Here is a 17,004-nt window from a genome sequence, read left to right as displayed (position 1 = left end):
ATCTTAGCATGTAGATGAGTTGGGTACATTCAGTTCTGATAACCTGCTGAGTTGGAGAATTAATTAACTTCACATGAGCTCATCTAAGGAATGTGTATAATTGTTGGCAGTTGTGCATGACCCAAAGGGAAACAAGAATAATTTTTGTACCTTGTTAACAGTTCGGTGCAACAAACATGGGTGTCTTCTCTTCCTGGCGTTTGGGGATAGAGGATGAGAGTTCAGAGACAAACAAAAGACTGTCCCTCCTCCTAGGGAGTTTACCATTTGGTAGACTATGACCTGTATGCTTCTATCATCTGAACCACAGGCCAAGTGGTGTGAGTGCCAAACAGGCAATGTAAAGGCACAGCACCATGGGAGCTCAGAAGATGAAGATATTCGTTTTGATTGATGAAGTTGCAAGGCTTCCCCCCAAATGAAATGTTTAAGTTTGGGCTGAAAGGATGAGAAGGCCTTTGAAGGGGGAAGGGCGTTCTGGGATGAGACAACCAGACATGTTCTTGGATACTACAGACAATGCCAGATAGTTTTCCCAGACCTCTGTCCTGTGTGTAGACATGGGGTCGGGTGAGTCTGTGGTGCTGGATCAGAGCTGTAGAAGGCCAAGCTGGGCTAACAGGGATTGTGCACGTTCCTCAGTAATGAGCAGCCAGGATTAGCCTGACAGCCTTTAACTGGGCACAGATTTTCAGTGCTGAGAGCATTTAGTCTTGGATCAAGGAGAGAGCACGGGAAAGGGGCAAGGAAGGGAATAAGATGAAAAAGAACAGTGTAATTTACATAAAAACATAAATACCATATATAGGTGAAATTAACATAACGCATTATATATGGCCTTATGTTTGAGTAGTGCACGAATGAGGATCCATTCTATCTGAAGTAGAAGAAACCAATCAAATGATACAACTTATGTAAAAAAATCTCTTCTATTCACAGTAACATTGTCATAGAATAAAAAAGAGCTACTATTAGACACAAGATTAAATATTTTACATACTTTATCTCATATCATTCTTACAAACACCATGTCTATTATTATTTCTATTTATAATTAAGAAAACTAAAGATCAGGGAGTAAATAATTTGCCTATGGTCACATAGGTGTGTAAGGTTCTTCCATATTAGTTTGTAGATACAGTGTGTGTGTATGGATGTGATGTAGCCTTTTCTATTTATTATGGTTTTTCAATGAAATATATAACAGATTTAAAGAAGAGATGTCATATATATGTTAGTTACAAAGCTAATAGGAGAATACACATGCCCAGCATATGCACTAGAACAATGCCAGTGCCTATTTGGGCTTCCCCATCCTGTCTCCTGCTTCATTCCACAGAGGTGCATACCTCTGTTGTAAATTTTAATACATATATTTTTCAACTGACACCAGAATTGCTTCTGTGTTATCATGGCTTAGGGTGAATATAGTTATGAAAACAAAATTGTAATAACTTGCATTTCATGCAAACACTTCAACACTGCACTGAGGGTTTAAATATAGCACAAGATTTAGGAGTATGAGAGTAGGACACTGATGCTGATACAAACATTGCTTTAATCTTGAGGGCTGTGATTTAATCTTGGGGTACAGGAAGACAAAAAAAATAAGGCCTAAGAGGAGGTATGAAGTAACACACAGGGCCTGATCCAAGATGTGAGAGATCTAAGTTTTAATTCCATCTGCCATTAATTTGTTTTGTGACATTGAGAAAATTACTTTACCTCCCGGAGTTTTAGTTTGCCCTTGTATAAACTGTATGATCGCTTTGAGAAAGGCAAAGTAGTATAGTGGGAAAAACACAGATTTAGAATCAGAAACACCAAAATTAGAATTTTCATTCCGCCACAATCTTTGTATAGCCTTGGGCAAGTTTCTTAACTTTACTCTGAGCCTCAGTTTCCTCTTCTGTAAAATAGGGGGAAAAATCTCCCTCAGAGAATTGTTCTGAGAATTAGGTGAGACAGCATGTGAAAGTAGCCAGCATAATGCTCTATAAATGTTTGCTTTCCTTTCCTTCTTCTATAAGTTTCTTTCCAATTCTAAAATGAGAAATTCCAACGTTCATCTTATACATAAACGTTTGAAGCACAACCAGCTCATAATTATGGAATTTCCTGTATTAAAGGGCTAAGCATGTCTCTCAAATCAGACTTGTCATCAGAGGACTTTCCAAGGTCTAGATGAATCTTTTCAAATGAACAACAACATCTGGGATTAAAACAAAACAAAAGAAATTGTTCCTCTCACACTCATGAGAGTGAGGGGAAGGGAGTGGAAAGAAAATTGTGATAAAAGTTTATTTACCACCTTTCCCTTCCCCTTCTCTGAGCCAAAACAATAGATTATAAAGCTAAGACTTTGTTTTTATTGGTTGTATAGACCGTCTGTGTTTGCGTAAAGTATCAGCACCATTACCCCATTTAAAGATTGAGTAATTCCCCGTGTTGATGCGAATGCAATAATTACCTTTCAGTGCCCTTCCAGTCTCTCCCTACCCACAAACCTTCTTGGCATTTACATAGCTCTTTGCCTTCTTTTCAGTACATTCTTATTGACATATAGTTTGAAATTGCCACTGTTTGGGAAAAGCTCCAGAATTCTATTAGTTCCAGATGTCCACTGTATTAGTTTATAATTTTATGATTGTTATGGTAACAAATCAAATACATCTAACAATTGGGAACCTGGGGGAGGGGATAGTGGTCTTTCTTTTCAGTTAAGAGTGATATATGGGGCATATCACAATAAAAAATATCTCGACTGTTTAGAAAATAGAATATAGAAACATGGTCTTCAAACAGAGGTATTAGTGAGCTTATTTTTAAAAAATGGAATGTATGTTACAAATGAGAGCTGGCAGCAACTCTTGTGCTGGTGATGATGCCTGTGACCATTTCTATGTTGATTAATTTGAAAAATGTGTGTACATCAGAGAGCAGAGTATTAAGGCAGGTTAGCAGAGGTTAGTCATGTCTCAACATTAGACACCTTATCCGGTTGCCAGGAAGGAAAATTAAGTTGATTTTTGGAATATGAGTTCATGAAGGAGTAATATCTGGAATTCTCTTTTGAATCTGGGTGAAATTTATTCCTGCACTTGACCTGCTTTGCTCAATCTTTTTGCTCTCAGTCTTTAAAATACATGCTACATAAAAATTCCAGAAATGCAATATCTTACTCTTGGATCCTTCACTCATATATATGTCAAATGACAATAAAATCCATGCACTTGGTGTCTCAGTTAGGAATGAGTTTGGATGAAGTAGTAGAAAACCCAACCACAGTGGCTTAAACAAGTAGGGTTTAATTCTTTTATGTCACAAGTGAATTTGGAGGTATCAGAAATGTCATCAAGGACAGAGGCTCTTCTGTCTTTCTGCTTTACCATGCTTAGTGCATGGACTTTTGTCTTCATGATTGCAGGTTGGCTGATGGACTTCCAGGCATCACATCTTTCTCGAAGGGTGAAAGGGATAAAGGACGAGGGGGTAATCCGGATGAGTGTGTCTCATTTTATCAGAGAATGAAAAGTTTTCCTTGACTCCCCACCCTGCTAGGCCTCCACTTGCATCATATTGACCAGACCTGGGCACATGTTCACTACTACCTGGAAGGTGGCTCAGGAGAAAGGGATTGTGGAGGAGGTAGGCCAGCTATCCACCTGTGCTTTCCAACTTGCTCATGAATCCGGGCTTGTACTTGATCTGTGTGTCAGCCTTTACTTTTGCTCTATTTTGCAAATCCCAACTATCGTTCACAAGAGGCAGCCAAGCAAGAAAGTAAAGATGTCTTAGAACAAATCTATCAGCCCTGCAGAGCAAATTAAACAGTATATGTTCTTTGCAGTTTATGTGGCAGGCTATTCAAACATTCTCATCTTTGTTAACCTCTCATTTGCTGTTTTAAATTTTCCCTCTCTTTCATTCCCTAGACTTTGGTTTTGATAAATAATTTAATAAATAGTACAGTGTAAAAAAAAAAGAAAGTATATGTTCTGTCCTCTGTGGGTCAGTGGCATCATCTGTTTTTAAAAGTAGCAGAATACATCAGTGATCTGTACCCACGGTATGTGTGGAAGGAAGGGAAAAATAGAAGAACTAGGAACTCTGGTAGATATCTTATATACATGGTTTTGTTCACTACTCAATGCAACCCCAGGAGGTAGAGGAAACTGACTCAAAGGGTAATTTCTCACTGCCACATTGATAGTCAGAATTTTAGGATTCAAATCAAACGTGATAGATTCAGGAACTCACAAGTAATTAATTATGGCTTGGGCAAAGGGAATAAATAGTGCCAAAGGTTATGGATTTGGACTAACTTGGAAGTTATGTAATTTTTCATATTCATTCATTCATTCATTCATTCATAAGTACTTGAGTGCTTATCATGGACCCACAAACTATTCTAGGCCCTGGGGATACAAAGTGTAATGAGATAAAATATTTATCATTAAGGCTAACAATCTGATGAAAGACAGTCATATAAATCAGTGATTTCTGTGGAGTTTAATTAGTGCCACAGAGGAAAGAAGAGGAAAGTGGTCAGGGAAGACTTCCAGAAAGAAGAATTTGCTAGAAAAATAAGGGGAAGAAAGGCCTTCCAGGCAGAGGGAACAGCATTTGCAAAGACATATGGATTGGAAACAGCGCTGTGAATTGAACTACAGTTGACTCAGTGGCGCTGGACAGGCATTGCACTCAGGGAGTGGCAAGAGATTAAGTGGGTAGGGACCATTTCACAAAGTGCCATAGGTCCCAACTCAGTTAAGTTCACTCCTCTGGGATTATAGGAAATGGGGTCAGCAGTGAAGCAGCAACAGTTGTGTTACAGAGGAGGAGCAGATTAAGAAGCTGTGGTGGTGGTAAATTTTACAGGGTTTGTGGGGATGATTGAGTATGGGGTGTAAGGGCTCGTGTGACACCCCCACCCAGGTTTGTGGACTGGATGATCTGGGCTACAGTGATGCCCTTCACCAAAAGGAGACGTGTAGGAGGAGCAAGTCTGATGGAAAAATGAGCTTCTGTCAGACACATCTTTCTACACACACTGCCCTTCTTGGGTGATGGAGACCAACCTTCTCTGTCTCATCTGACTGCTGGTGTCCTGGCTCAGGCCAGCTGGAAGGCCACCAGGGCATCTGAATGGTCCATGGCTCAGCCCCTCAAAGTCCATCAGACAGGTGGAGCGTCTGACCCAAAGGGCCCATAAAATTAGTTGCTGAGCTGAGACTGGAAAGCAGGCCCCCTGACTTTTTAGACCTACTGCCTTTCATTTCTGCCCCTGCAGTGTATTCTGCCTAAATAGAGGAGGTAAAATCATCGATAAATGCCTGCTGCTGTTTTGGGAAAATCAACTAGAACTTTGTGTGTTACTAAGAGTTAGCTACCAATTTGTATATGGCTGTGCTAACTTTCCTGCCAGTTTGTGTTTCTATGTGGCCCCCTCTTGAGTTACAGTTGAGGTTAGAGGATAGCTTGGAGTGGCTTTTGTTTGGGCTTGTGTTACTAACTGGCAGAGGTTTTGTATTTTCCCTCTTCTTTGAGAATGTAAAGTTATATATTTTATAGAACTCTTTCTGATAAACAGAAAGGACAGGTTACCTAAGTAGTGCCACACTCTTAGTAATGACTTATTAAATAGTGCAGAGGTTGATACCTTTAATGAGCCACGAACACTTTTAAGAATCTGATGAAAGCTGTGGAGTCTCTTCCTTCAACAAGGCACAAATGCACACACTATATTGGGTCAAATCCAGTTGGTTGCAAGTGATGAAACTAGCTTAAGCAGACGGGGGTTTGTTACAAGGAGCCCGGGGTGTGCCAGGAGCTCAAGGGCAGTGGTGCAGCAGGGCTTTATTGAGGGCTGGAACAGGGATCCAGATACTCTCTCAGCCTCTCCCTGGGGCCACGTGGTCTCTGTCTTTGCTCCTCCCTGCAGACCTTGTCTCTATTCCTCCATGCAGATGGCCTTCTCTGTGCTTCTTCAAGTACATACTGCCCACAGCTCCCGAGGTGACGTCACCTGAGGTTCCGGCCAACCTGAAAGCTGAAGACAGTGCTTCCCAATCCCACTTCCAGATTTCTTGAAGAAAACATATGATTGTCCCGCTTGGATCTGGCACTTAGATACAGGGTCCACTTGACTGTGTCCAGATCTATCAAACGTGTACACGTGATTAATGTACAATTTCAGAGCACCTTTGGACCTCCTGAGTCCCACCTGTGATCTTCAAGTTAGGAACCCTGGACTGGACTAGAGAAATTGGAAGGCTGATAGCCCGGCAGCACTACCTTTTAGCCATAAAACTACTGCAGAAAATGGCACATACATTTGAGTAGAGGGTATTTGCACGAGCATGGAGCCTAAGAATACTTGCTCCGTGCAGTAGTCGTGAATTTTGGATATCATAGTTAAGTCCCAGGATGGTGAATATGATGTATATTGAATTATAACACTCTCCAAGGTCGTTGATATTATATTCCTAACTTTTACCCTTAAAGGTTTGGAAAATTCAATTTTAATTATTGTTAACATGCTTCGTAAATATCCAAGGGAATACAATATAGACCTGTTCGTACATCCAGAGAGCCAAAATCTGGCTCAAGTTGTTTTTTCTTCCACAGTTGGAGAAAATTGTGGTGTTCGGCTTGCCTCCTGGGGCATGTTAAACCACTTTTAATGCTGTCTCTTATTATTTTCTAACCATATGCACTTTCCACACATATCTAACTAGCTGCCTCAGATGAAACCCCAATGTCTGGCCAAGCTGATGTAAATCTTTAGTAAGTGGTAAGAAAGAGCAGAGTAACACAGTGCCCTGTTAGTGTTCAGACAGTACACGATTTAATAGTTAATAGACCTCATAGTCTCAGGAGCAACTTCAGGGTTTTTTTTCCAGTTCTATAGAATGGAAACTTCTGAGCCATATACCATTCTCCTACTGGCTGCACTAGGCAAAACAGAGCTAAAACTAGATTGGGCTATCTGCCTATATAGTATAGGATTAATAGTTAACTCTTTAGATCATTCACCTCGGATGCCTGGGACAAAATTATTACTTCCAAAGAGCGTGATGTATATTTGTGTAATTGTTATTCTCTGCTGCAAAACAGTGGTCACCTACAAAACGTACAAGTGTCTCAGAACATCAGAACCTGTATGTTACCAGTGAAGCTGCCAAGAGGCCACCATGATTGTCCAGTTAGTGACACATTCTCAGTCCATGTGGTAGGTCTTAAAATGGATGACCATAAAATAACAGCAAAAGCGCAGTTCTGGGGTTCTACTGCATTTAGTCTTTGGTATCTCAGAAAATCGGTCTTCTGCCATTTTTTGATATCTGAGTGTGCACAGATTTTTGTCAGGAATCTTCTTTTTGTGGATTAATTAGATCGATGTGGTTGGGTTTTGGTACTGCCGCCTCTCCCATCCCCTCGGCTTCCGTGTCTGCCTTCTGCACGGTCCACTCACGTGTTCTGAGTAATGCTTGTGCTTTCTTCCAACTTGTCTTTCTTCAGTTGAGTTCAGCGCCAGACCCTGAGCTGGAAACAGTCTCAGGAATTTTTCATTCATCAGACATTTTCTTCCAAAGAAAAATTCTGAGAATAGGAGGGTCACCTTGAGAACTACTTGATAATATATTAGCATAGTTTAGTGGTGTGTGAGTATGCACACATGTATAGGAGAGAGAGGTGTGGAGGGGGAGAGACAGACAGACAAACATGAGCAACCTATATATCACACACCCATAAGCAAATAAATATTTGATAAAAAGCCAATTCTAGGAAAAACACTTTCCAACCAATGTATTTAAACTATCTCACTGTCATTTATCTGTCTTGATATTAGAGAAAGTCCATATTTATATGAGGCATTTCTCAGTTGTGGTTAAATGGCTGAACTTTTGTCCTTGCCTTAAGTTTTTCACCAGATCTCAGAGAACTGATAATATCACTGGAATGTGGTATGTATCTGTTTCCTGTAGAATGAACTTAGGGCTGGCAGCTAGAATGCTAGTGGTCTTGGATTACCTTGCCCTGTCATTTCATGGAAGCAGCAATGAAGTTCCTCTGGAGGAAATCCCACCCACCACGCCAGGATTCCGTCACATATTGTTGGTCTGAGCCATGTGTATTTAACACTCAGGTTTCTGTGAGAATTGGCCAAACGTGTTTGAAGTAAGAATTTCAACCATAAAGTTTATATATAAATATCTGAATGTGATATGACTAACTGCTTGCTCACAAAGACGAAGGGAAGGATAAGAAATTCCATGAAAAAACCAAAATACACAGATCAAGATATAATTCCATGATACATAGGTTTTGTTTTGTTTTGATAGCATCAAGATTTACAGATAATATTGTTTTATGCAGGGCCAGACTCCTCAGTTCAAATCACCTGTCCTACACTAAGTAGTTGATTGTGAAAGTGTGAAGAACTTGTACGTTGATTATTGGTAGGTAGAGCCTGGCCTTCCCTCAGATTCTCCGTCTCGGTGTGTGGCTGGCCACGTATCCAGCCACTGAAGCCAGAACCTCGGGGGTCTTCCTTGTCCTTTTGGTTTCCCTCACCCTTCGCTTCCAGTCCATCTTTAAGTGCTACTGGTTCTACCGTTCAAGGACGTCCTCCACCTGCTGGCTTCTCTCCACTTCTGTGCCATCACCCTTGTCCAGCCACCACCATCTTTCACCTCAGATCCTTGCAAGCCTCCTTGCAAGCCTCCCCATTTCCACTCTTGAACCGTCTCAGCAGAGCTCTTTAAAAATAACACATTGTGGGGCCAGACCAGTGGCGCAAGCGGTTAAGTGCGCGCGCTCTGCTGCGGCGGCCCGGGGTTCGCTGGTTCGGATCCCGGGTGCGCACCGACGCACTGCTTGGCAAGCCATGCTGTGGCAGCGTCCCATATAAAGTGGAGGAGGATGGGCATGGATGTTAGCCCAGGGCCAGTCTTCCTCAGCAAAAAGAGGAGGATTGGCAGATGTTAGCACAGGGCTGATCTCCTCACAAAAAAAAATAAATAAATAACACATTGTGTTTTTGGTGGCTTCTTGTTGAACTTAGAGCCAAATCCAAACTCCTTACCGTGGCCTGGAATGTGCTGTGTAATCCAGTCCCAGCCCAATGTTCCAACCTCATGGTGTGCCCCCTCCCCCTTGCTCTCTAAGCTCTGGTCCCAGTGGCCTTCTCTCTCTCTCGTTACTAGAGAAGCCAGGCTGTTTCCTAGCTTAGAGCTACTTTTCTTGCTGTTTCTTAAACCTGGAAAGCACTTACTCACACTGCACAGCTGGCTTCCTCTCATCCTTTAGGCCTCAGTTTAAATGTCACCTCCTCTAAGACGTCTTCCCTGATAACTCTTACCAAGGTAGGTATCTCCAGTTACTCTTTATCACAGCAGCATGCTTATTTCATTTGTGGACTAGATCACAACCTCAAATCTAAAATGATTTTTAATGAGTTTACCTATTTGTTGACTACCTCCTCAGCCAGACTGTAAACTCCGTGTGGTTAGGGACTTTATCTCACCCTGCTTGCTAATATAGAACAGTAGCTCAATAAATATTTGTTGAATGAATAAAGAAACCCTTGATACTTTTTATAATTGTAAAGTTTACTCATTGAACCTGATCGTTGAATTCAGAATGTCTAGTTTTATTTTATGCATTCAGTTTTTTTTTATTGTGGTAAAATACACATAACATAAAATGTACCATTTTAGCCACTTTTAGGTATATGGTTCAGTGGTGTTAAGTCCATTCATGTTATTGTGCAACCATCATCACCATCCATCTCTAGAACTTTCTTATCTTCTCAAAGGGAAACTCTGTACCTATTAAACAATATAATTCCCCATTCCTCCCTCCCCCAAGCCCCTGACAACCACCATTCTACTTTCTGCCTCTGTGAATTGAATATACAGTGGAATATTTTAAATTAATTTATTTTAATTGCCTGTTTACTAACATAGACCTTTATCCTCTATATATGAAAACCCATTTAAAATAATAATTTTCTCATTTTAATGATAAAACATTCTATTAGGATCCTTCAGAAATTTAATCCACTTTTTGTAGAACCTATATTTGGAAATTAAACAATATTACAAGGCACTCTTAAGGTATACAAGTTGATTTAAGAATATGTTGGCCCTGGAAATTTTTATATTTAATATCATTGATCATAGGGTCCTTTACTCTTTCGTCGTTAATCTTGCTTTTGGACTGTAGAGAATGTTTTATACTTGGTGGCTCTGAAGAAAATATAAAAGAACAAATAAATCAAATTGTTATATAATACTATTGTTTTTGTCTTGCTGTTCAATAGCTGATGCTCTGTGGTGAAACTGCAGTTCGGTTTAACGTGGCACTCAGACAAGCCATTTTAAAAGGGAATAAATCAGAGCCAGCTGGTTCTTTAAAGTGGAATTTGCAGACCATTAAAAATGAAGACACTCTCTATGATTTTATTATCTTGATGGTAAATATATCACCCAAACCAGAATTTGACTTCCTTCCATCACCCACCCCCTACTGCTTTTTTTCTAGTAAAGGTAGTTTAGAGATAACTTTGGGGGAAAATGAAAATCAGTAATGACTTGTAGGACGGACAGTGAGGGAACAAATAATGTCAGGTAAATGATTATTTGGAAATGAGCTATTCTCTTCCCTGAACAAGATTGCTTACTGTTTTCTTCATCATGGAACAGAATAAAATGTGGTAACAATTTTCCATAGTTGAATTGCTGCTGCACGTAATTGGGTCCCACAGAACGATGGCCTGAATTTTGGTGAATTGCTTAGTCTGCATGTTAGATTAAAAGGTGTACAACAAATCGTCTTGTTTCTGCAGTTTTGAATGGTATTTATATTTAAATTTATAACAGTAAGGCTTTTAACTTATGAATTAAAGAAGTTAAAAGACAGGGAAAATATTAACAGAAATTGTTTTGTGCTTATTCCTATGCTGTATTTCCAAAATGTTTTTTTAATTTGATTACAATTAAGCTATACCTCACATACAGTTGCTTCAAGATAAACATTTTGCATAATTTAGTTTAGTCAGTTTTGCCAAAAGGTCATATTCATAAACAACATTGTATAGACAATGTTTAGTAGGTAATCTTGCATGTAGTATTTTATAGAAATGTATGGATTGGAAAGTATATTTGAAATTTATAGTCATAAAAAAAAAATATATAGTTTGAATGAAATCAGAGAGGCAATATTGCATAGGAAAAGTAGCCCTGAAAGGAATTCCACCTGCCCAAGAATTTTTATTATGAAAAATTTCAAACCTACATTAAAGTTGAAAGAATAATTAAAGTATAACCATATACCTTCCATTTACATTAAATATTTGTTGACATTCACATTTATACACATATCTCTCTATGTATATATATGTATATATATAAATATATATATTAGTATATAATATACATAAATAAATATATATGTATATATATTTGTCATCTGTTTGTTTTGCTGCATCATTTGAAAATTAAGTTTTATAATATCATGACACTTAACCTCTAAACAATAAGGACGTTCTTGTATGTAACCACAATACCGTTATCTCATCTAAGAGAACAACAATTCCACAGTATCATGTAATATCCAGCCCTTATAAAATTTCCCCAGTTGTCTCTTTTTGAAAGAATATCCAATTAAGGTTTGGTTATTATGTCTTTTTAATCTAAAATAACCTGTCTACCTTGTTTTTTGGGAGAGGGGTTATTTACTTTTGGAAAAATTCAAGACAGTTGCCTTAGAAAATCACACATTCTCACTTTTCTGATTGTTTCCTCCTAGTGTCATTTATCTTGTTCTTCTATCCCTGTATGCCCTCTCAGACGAAAGTTAGGTCTAGAAGCTTAATTGATTAAAGTTTGACTGTTTTGGGCATAAACTTCATAGATAATATTTAGTACTTGATATTTCATCAAATCAGGAGCTGTGGAAGGACTTCAACATGGTCTGTGATAGTCACATTCTTGAAGAAATTAAGATTTATTTTTTGGTGTTACTGATGCTAAGTTTGATCAATGTGTTTGGGCCCCGGTTGGAGAATCCCCCTAGAATTTCACCTCCTGGAGCTGACTGCTCCAGCACTGGACAGGGAAGCTGAAAGTGGGAGTTCATGTTAGTGGACGGATGTCACGTGAATAAATGTGCTTTGTAACACTCTGAGGGGAGAACTGGGAAATGTGAATTCAGTTGACTATTAGGATGGTGGAGTAGGGGGTGATGAGCCTCCTTTAATTTTGATTTGTTGTGTGTTTTAGTGAGCTTGTGGTTAGTATAATTAATAAAGAACATAATAAAGTGCCTCATAATCAGTCAACACTATAGAAATGAATTCTATTTTGCCGTGATTAGAATGTCAGTCCTGGTTAAGACTGGGTTACGTTGAGTGGCGGTGATCCCAGTTTATGGGCTCTCTCACATTTCTAAGGTTAGACTTTCAGATAAGCAGCCAGCTATCTTGCAAACAACTCCAATTCTTAATGGAACATAAGCACTCCTCAATAAAGGGAAAAAGAGAGACATACAACATAGAGCCCTAGAGGGCAAAATCACTTTGGGGGGCTTTTGCAGTATATGGATGCCTAGGCCCCATGCCACATCTACTCGACTGGATTCCAGGGAGAGGCTTGTGGGAGGACAGGGGTGAGGCCCAGGCATCAGTATTTTGCGAAACCTCCTCAGGTGATTTGGTTATGTCCTCAGGTGAAGAATGATCGGAGTAAGAAGAAGTAGCAGCACTTGTGAAACTGATTATGATTATGGAACTTCTTTGCTTTAATTTTCATCAGACTGAAAACTCTCTAGACTCCTTCCTCAGAAGGTTGTGTTGAAATTCTATGCATTAGGAGCCTAATATGTCCCAGGCCAACCTACCTGGAAGGGAGAAGCATGCTGTGACCCTCTCTGTCATGGATGAATTGATATCTCATTCTTTTGTTGGTAATTTTTATGAAAAGAAGGAATTAAAATAATTGCAGCCTAGTGCCCAAAATTATATCCTTGTGCCTTCTCTGCAGTTTGTGGTTTAGTGACTGGGCAGGAGTGACAAGAATTCATTGTACCACAGAATATTCTTTCTCTGTGAACAATGCATTTGCTTCAGGGTGAAGTCTGAGGATAAATGAAAGTGAAATAACGCTGTAGGCCACTGCATTCTGAACTGCAGAGCTAGGAAGGAGCTGAGGATCGGAGGCTGCAGACACACGTTGGTCAGATCCCAAGTCTTGAGGCCAGATCTGTTGGGACTGGGTAACAATCGTTGAGCGTAACCTCTCAGAATGGGAACATGCAGATGTGGAATTTCCCATGAACTAGCCACACTAGAGTAAGGCAGTTAAAAACAATTAAAATTGCATTTTAATTTTGGAAAGGCTTGGCCTATTGCCCTAGTTCATGGAGGTCTTATAAGGAAGTGATTGTAGAGAAATTTGCAAACAGAAAGTATTTTTAATACTATATTTTAGTTGCATTAGGAATAATGATTTATGTTGAGGAAATGAATCAGATATTACCCAAGCATTGAATTAGGCACATTCCCTGTCTAGTGCTAGGACTATCTGAAAAAAAGAATATGTAAATTTAGCTTAGTATCATGTAGGTGCCATGGGAATAATAATAAATGATTGGATTATTAGTAAGGAATTGGGAGTGTGGGCAGATTTTTTTCTGTGGTTGGAGTATTGGACTAAAAACAGCATAACTTTGGCAATCTAAATGAAGCATAGGACAAAAACCACAGGCTGCCAAATCAGAATGACATTTGAAAACCACGTTAATACAGCATTTACCTTCCAAGAGATTTTTAAATCCAATTCGGTCTCATCCAGATTGTGCGTCTTCCTCTGCAATCAGCAATTTTTACTGAAAATATGGCTCTGCAAATACATTTATGCCCACTTACTAATCTGCACTGTCAAATCAGCTGGTTCTTTGTCCATGGTGATCTAGTGTGGAAATGTGTTAAGTCCATAGATTCTGTTACACGTACTCAAACTATTTCCCAAATATCCAGTGTATTTAATAAAGATGAGTCCCCATGGGCTCTAGGGATGCCTAATGAATACTGTCAGAACTAACAAGTGTCATTTCTATTCCATGTGTTTTATATTGAAATGAGGGCAGGAAGTTGTGGACCCTGGAAAAGTCTTAAGGGTTATTTTTCTTTTTATGAAGACCTTCCAATGAGGAATTCAAGTCTCAGGTCATGAACCAGTGTTAGACAGGACTGAATCAGATTTTCCTAGCATATTATAGTGCACCTTGATTTGCTGGTGTCACTCGCAAAACGCCGTGTTTGCACCTACCCTGAATCTTGCAATCCCCATATATAAGATAATCCCATAGGGTATCTTGGCAAAATGGGGAGGGGAACCAAATCCAAGCAGCGTGGGAGAGAGGACTGTAAATTAAAAGTCATGGTCCATTATGTTTTTTAAAGATTGAAAATGGCATGCCAACATGAATCTGTTTAATAAAGCATTTGCACTTGTCTCAGTTAATTAAGAGGAAAAAAAGAAACAAACCTTAATTTCCTTCCTTGTTACCTAACATGAAAGGTTTTATTTATTTTTTAAATAAACGATTGTTACTGTGATCTTTCTAGTCTCAGATGTAAGATATGTATAGGCATAAAAATCTTGATGGCTGTTGTATGAAACTAAACATTTTTCATCCTAAAAGGAATTAATCAGTAATGTGCGTTGAATGTTGTGTGTAATAATGAAGAATTGGAAGCAATTTAAATGACACGCAGTAAGAAAATGATTGAATAAATTGTGTTATAACTTGATGGAAAATTATGCAGCAATCAAAATCATGTTTTGGAATAGTATTTAATTACATGGGAAAATGCTTTTGGCAATGTTAAATGAAAAAACAGCAGGATTCAAAATTGTATATTTAGTATAATTCCTATTTTGGAGTAAAAAATAAACCACACACATGTAAAATTACATAACCTAATATAACCAATATGTTATCAAGGGTTTCTTTAGGTGCAATTTGCATGTGATTTTTATTTTCTAATTTATATATTACTGACTTTTTTGAGTTGTCTGAAATATTTATTTTCAAATCAGAAAAATATGTGATAAAATATTAAAATAGAAAAGAAATACCATATATCAGAGAAGTATTTACTAAATGCATATAGGTACTATTTGGAAGAATTGAGCCAAAGGAAGAATGATGACTTCAGCATTAGACTTTGTCCATGTAGTTACTATGTTTAAGAGCAATTTTGTTGCAAACTGCCATGGTGCTGAGTAACTTTTTCTTTATTGACAGAATGAAAAGAGGACAGAGATTTTATTCAACAGCTCAAGCATTTAATTTTTGTATTTGTGTTTGAATTCAGGATCTATGGAAAAAGCAGATTTTGAATAGATCTGGCATATTATGAAGAATATTAAAATATACCTAGAATTTAACTATATAAAAGTAAAAAATAGTAGGGTAAAAAAAATGCATAAACAAAGTAAAAAGACAAATAGTAAACTGAGGAAATGTTGAGATAGGACTGGAAAGGTGGGTGGGGCCAGAGCATGTAGAGACTCAGGGGAGCAAAGGTTGAAGCTTAGTCTTTTGGAAAGATAACACTGGTGGTTATCACAATTTTTGGCCTGTTTGCATATCCTGTACTAGTATTTATTTAACATTTTTCTTTAAAATGAATTAAACGTTTTTTTATTTTTTTTTGTGAGGAAGATCAGCCCTGAGCTAACATCCATACCAATCCTCCTCTTTTTTGCTGAGGAGACTGGCCCTGGGCTAACATCTGTGCCCATCTTCCTCCTCTTTATATGGGACACCGCCACAGCATGGCCTGACAAGTGGTGCCTCAGTGCGTGCCTGGGGTCCGAACCCGGGCCGCCAGCAGCGGAGCGCGTGCACTTAACCACTACACCACAGGGCCGGCCCCTAAAAGTTTTTTATTCGTTCTCATCATAGCAAACACATCTGTGAAATCATGAGTCTGGTATGTTTGTATTTTTTAATAATACAAATTAAAATTAATATATGACTGTTAAGACAATCTAAAATCATCTTGCATCCCATCAGCAATACACACAGCACACTTTAGTGAGCAGTGGCATGGAGAGAGGGAGATGTGGAGATGAGGACTCGACGTTTGGCCATTGTGTCCATCTCTCAAGTGCTACCATAATTTGGGCCTAGTGCTCTTGATGTACTTGACTGGGTAGAGTTTTGTTTTTGGAATTCCTTAGAAGGCTCATCTTCCAGCATGGGCATTAGGGCAGTGCCATTAACCAAAGGTGGCTCATTCCAGCAAGATAGAAGGGAGAGTGAGGAAGAGCATATAGCAATGGGGAACACATGGGGTCGTAACTGCAAGGGAACACATGGGGTCGTAACTGCAAGGGAACACATGGGGTCGTAACTGCAAGGGAGGGCTTGGGTGAGGATGCAACAGAGAGAAAGCAGGAGAGAATACACAGGATAGAGGGACACTAGCAGGTAAGATTCAGCTTTGGCCCAAATGTTGTCAGGGTCCAGCCTGTTCACTCTTGCTGGTACTATAATAAAGAGTTGTCCTTAGTGAATTGCATATCTGTGTCCCATGAGCTGCTTAGAGAAAGAAAGAAGAAAATAAAAATGAAAACATAACCCAGTGGTTTCATCAGCACTGAAAATCATTAGTGATTTTCATAAAACTGTAGAATTCAGTGGCAAAGGGAACTTACTGGGGTCATTTAGTCCATCCCTAGACTCACAGGAAACACTCTGTACACTTCTGAAAAATGACATGAGGAAGCATGCAGTGTTGGGTAGTGGATGGCAGCCCATGCGTCTTGCCATAGCCCAGCCTCCCTTATCTGTCAAGGCCACTGTTGGACAGAAAGGGGGTATTATGGGCCCGATTTCTCTTACAAGGAGGCTGAGGACAGCCTGGTCTTGCTCCTCTGTGCTCCCTACGTCTTAATCTTTCTTGTTTATTGGCTGCTGAATCCA

At 39.2% G+C, this 17,004-nt stretch overlaps 1 protein-coding gene across 1 annotated transcript in view; it reads left to right on the top strand.

Annotated features, from left to right (window-relative positions):
• Window positions 1-17,004, top strand: part of FBN1 (fibrillin 1) — a 227,851-nt gene that overhangs the window by 85,207 nt on the left and 125,640 nt on the right. The gene's annotated exons all lie outside the window — the stretch shown is intronic.

Source organism: Ceratotherium simum, chromosome 3 (assembly GCF_057802395.1).
Source record: "Ceratotherium simum simum isolate JZ-2026a chromosome 3, ASM5780239v1, whole genome shotgun sequence".
Lineage (NCBI taxonomy): Eukaryota > Metazoa > Chordata > Mammalia > Perissodactyla > Rhinocerotidae > Ceratotherium > Ceratotherium simum.
Note: the sequence above shows the minus strand (reverse complement) of the source record. Positions and strands in the feature narration are given on the sequence as shown.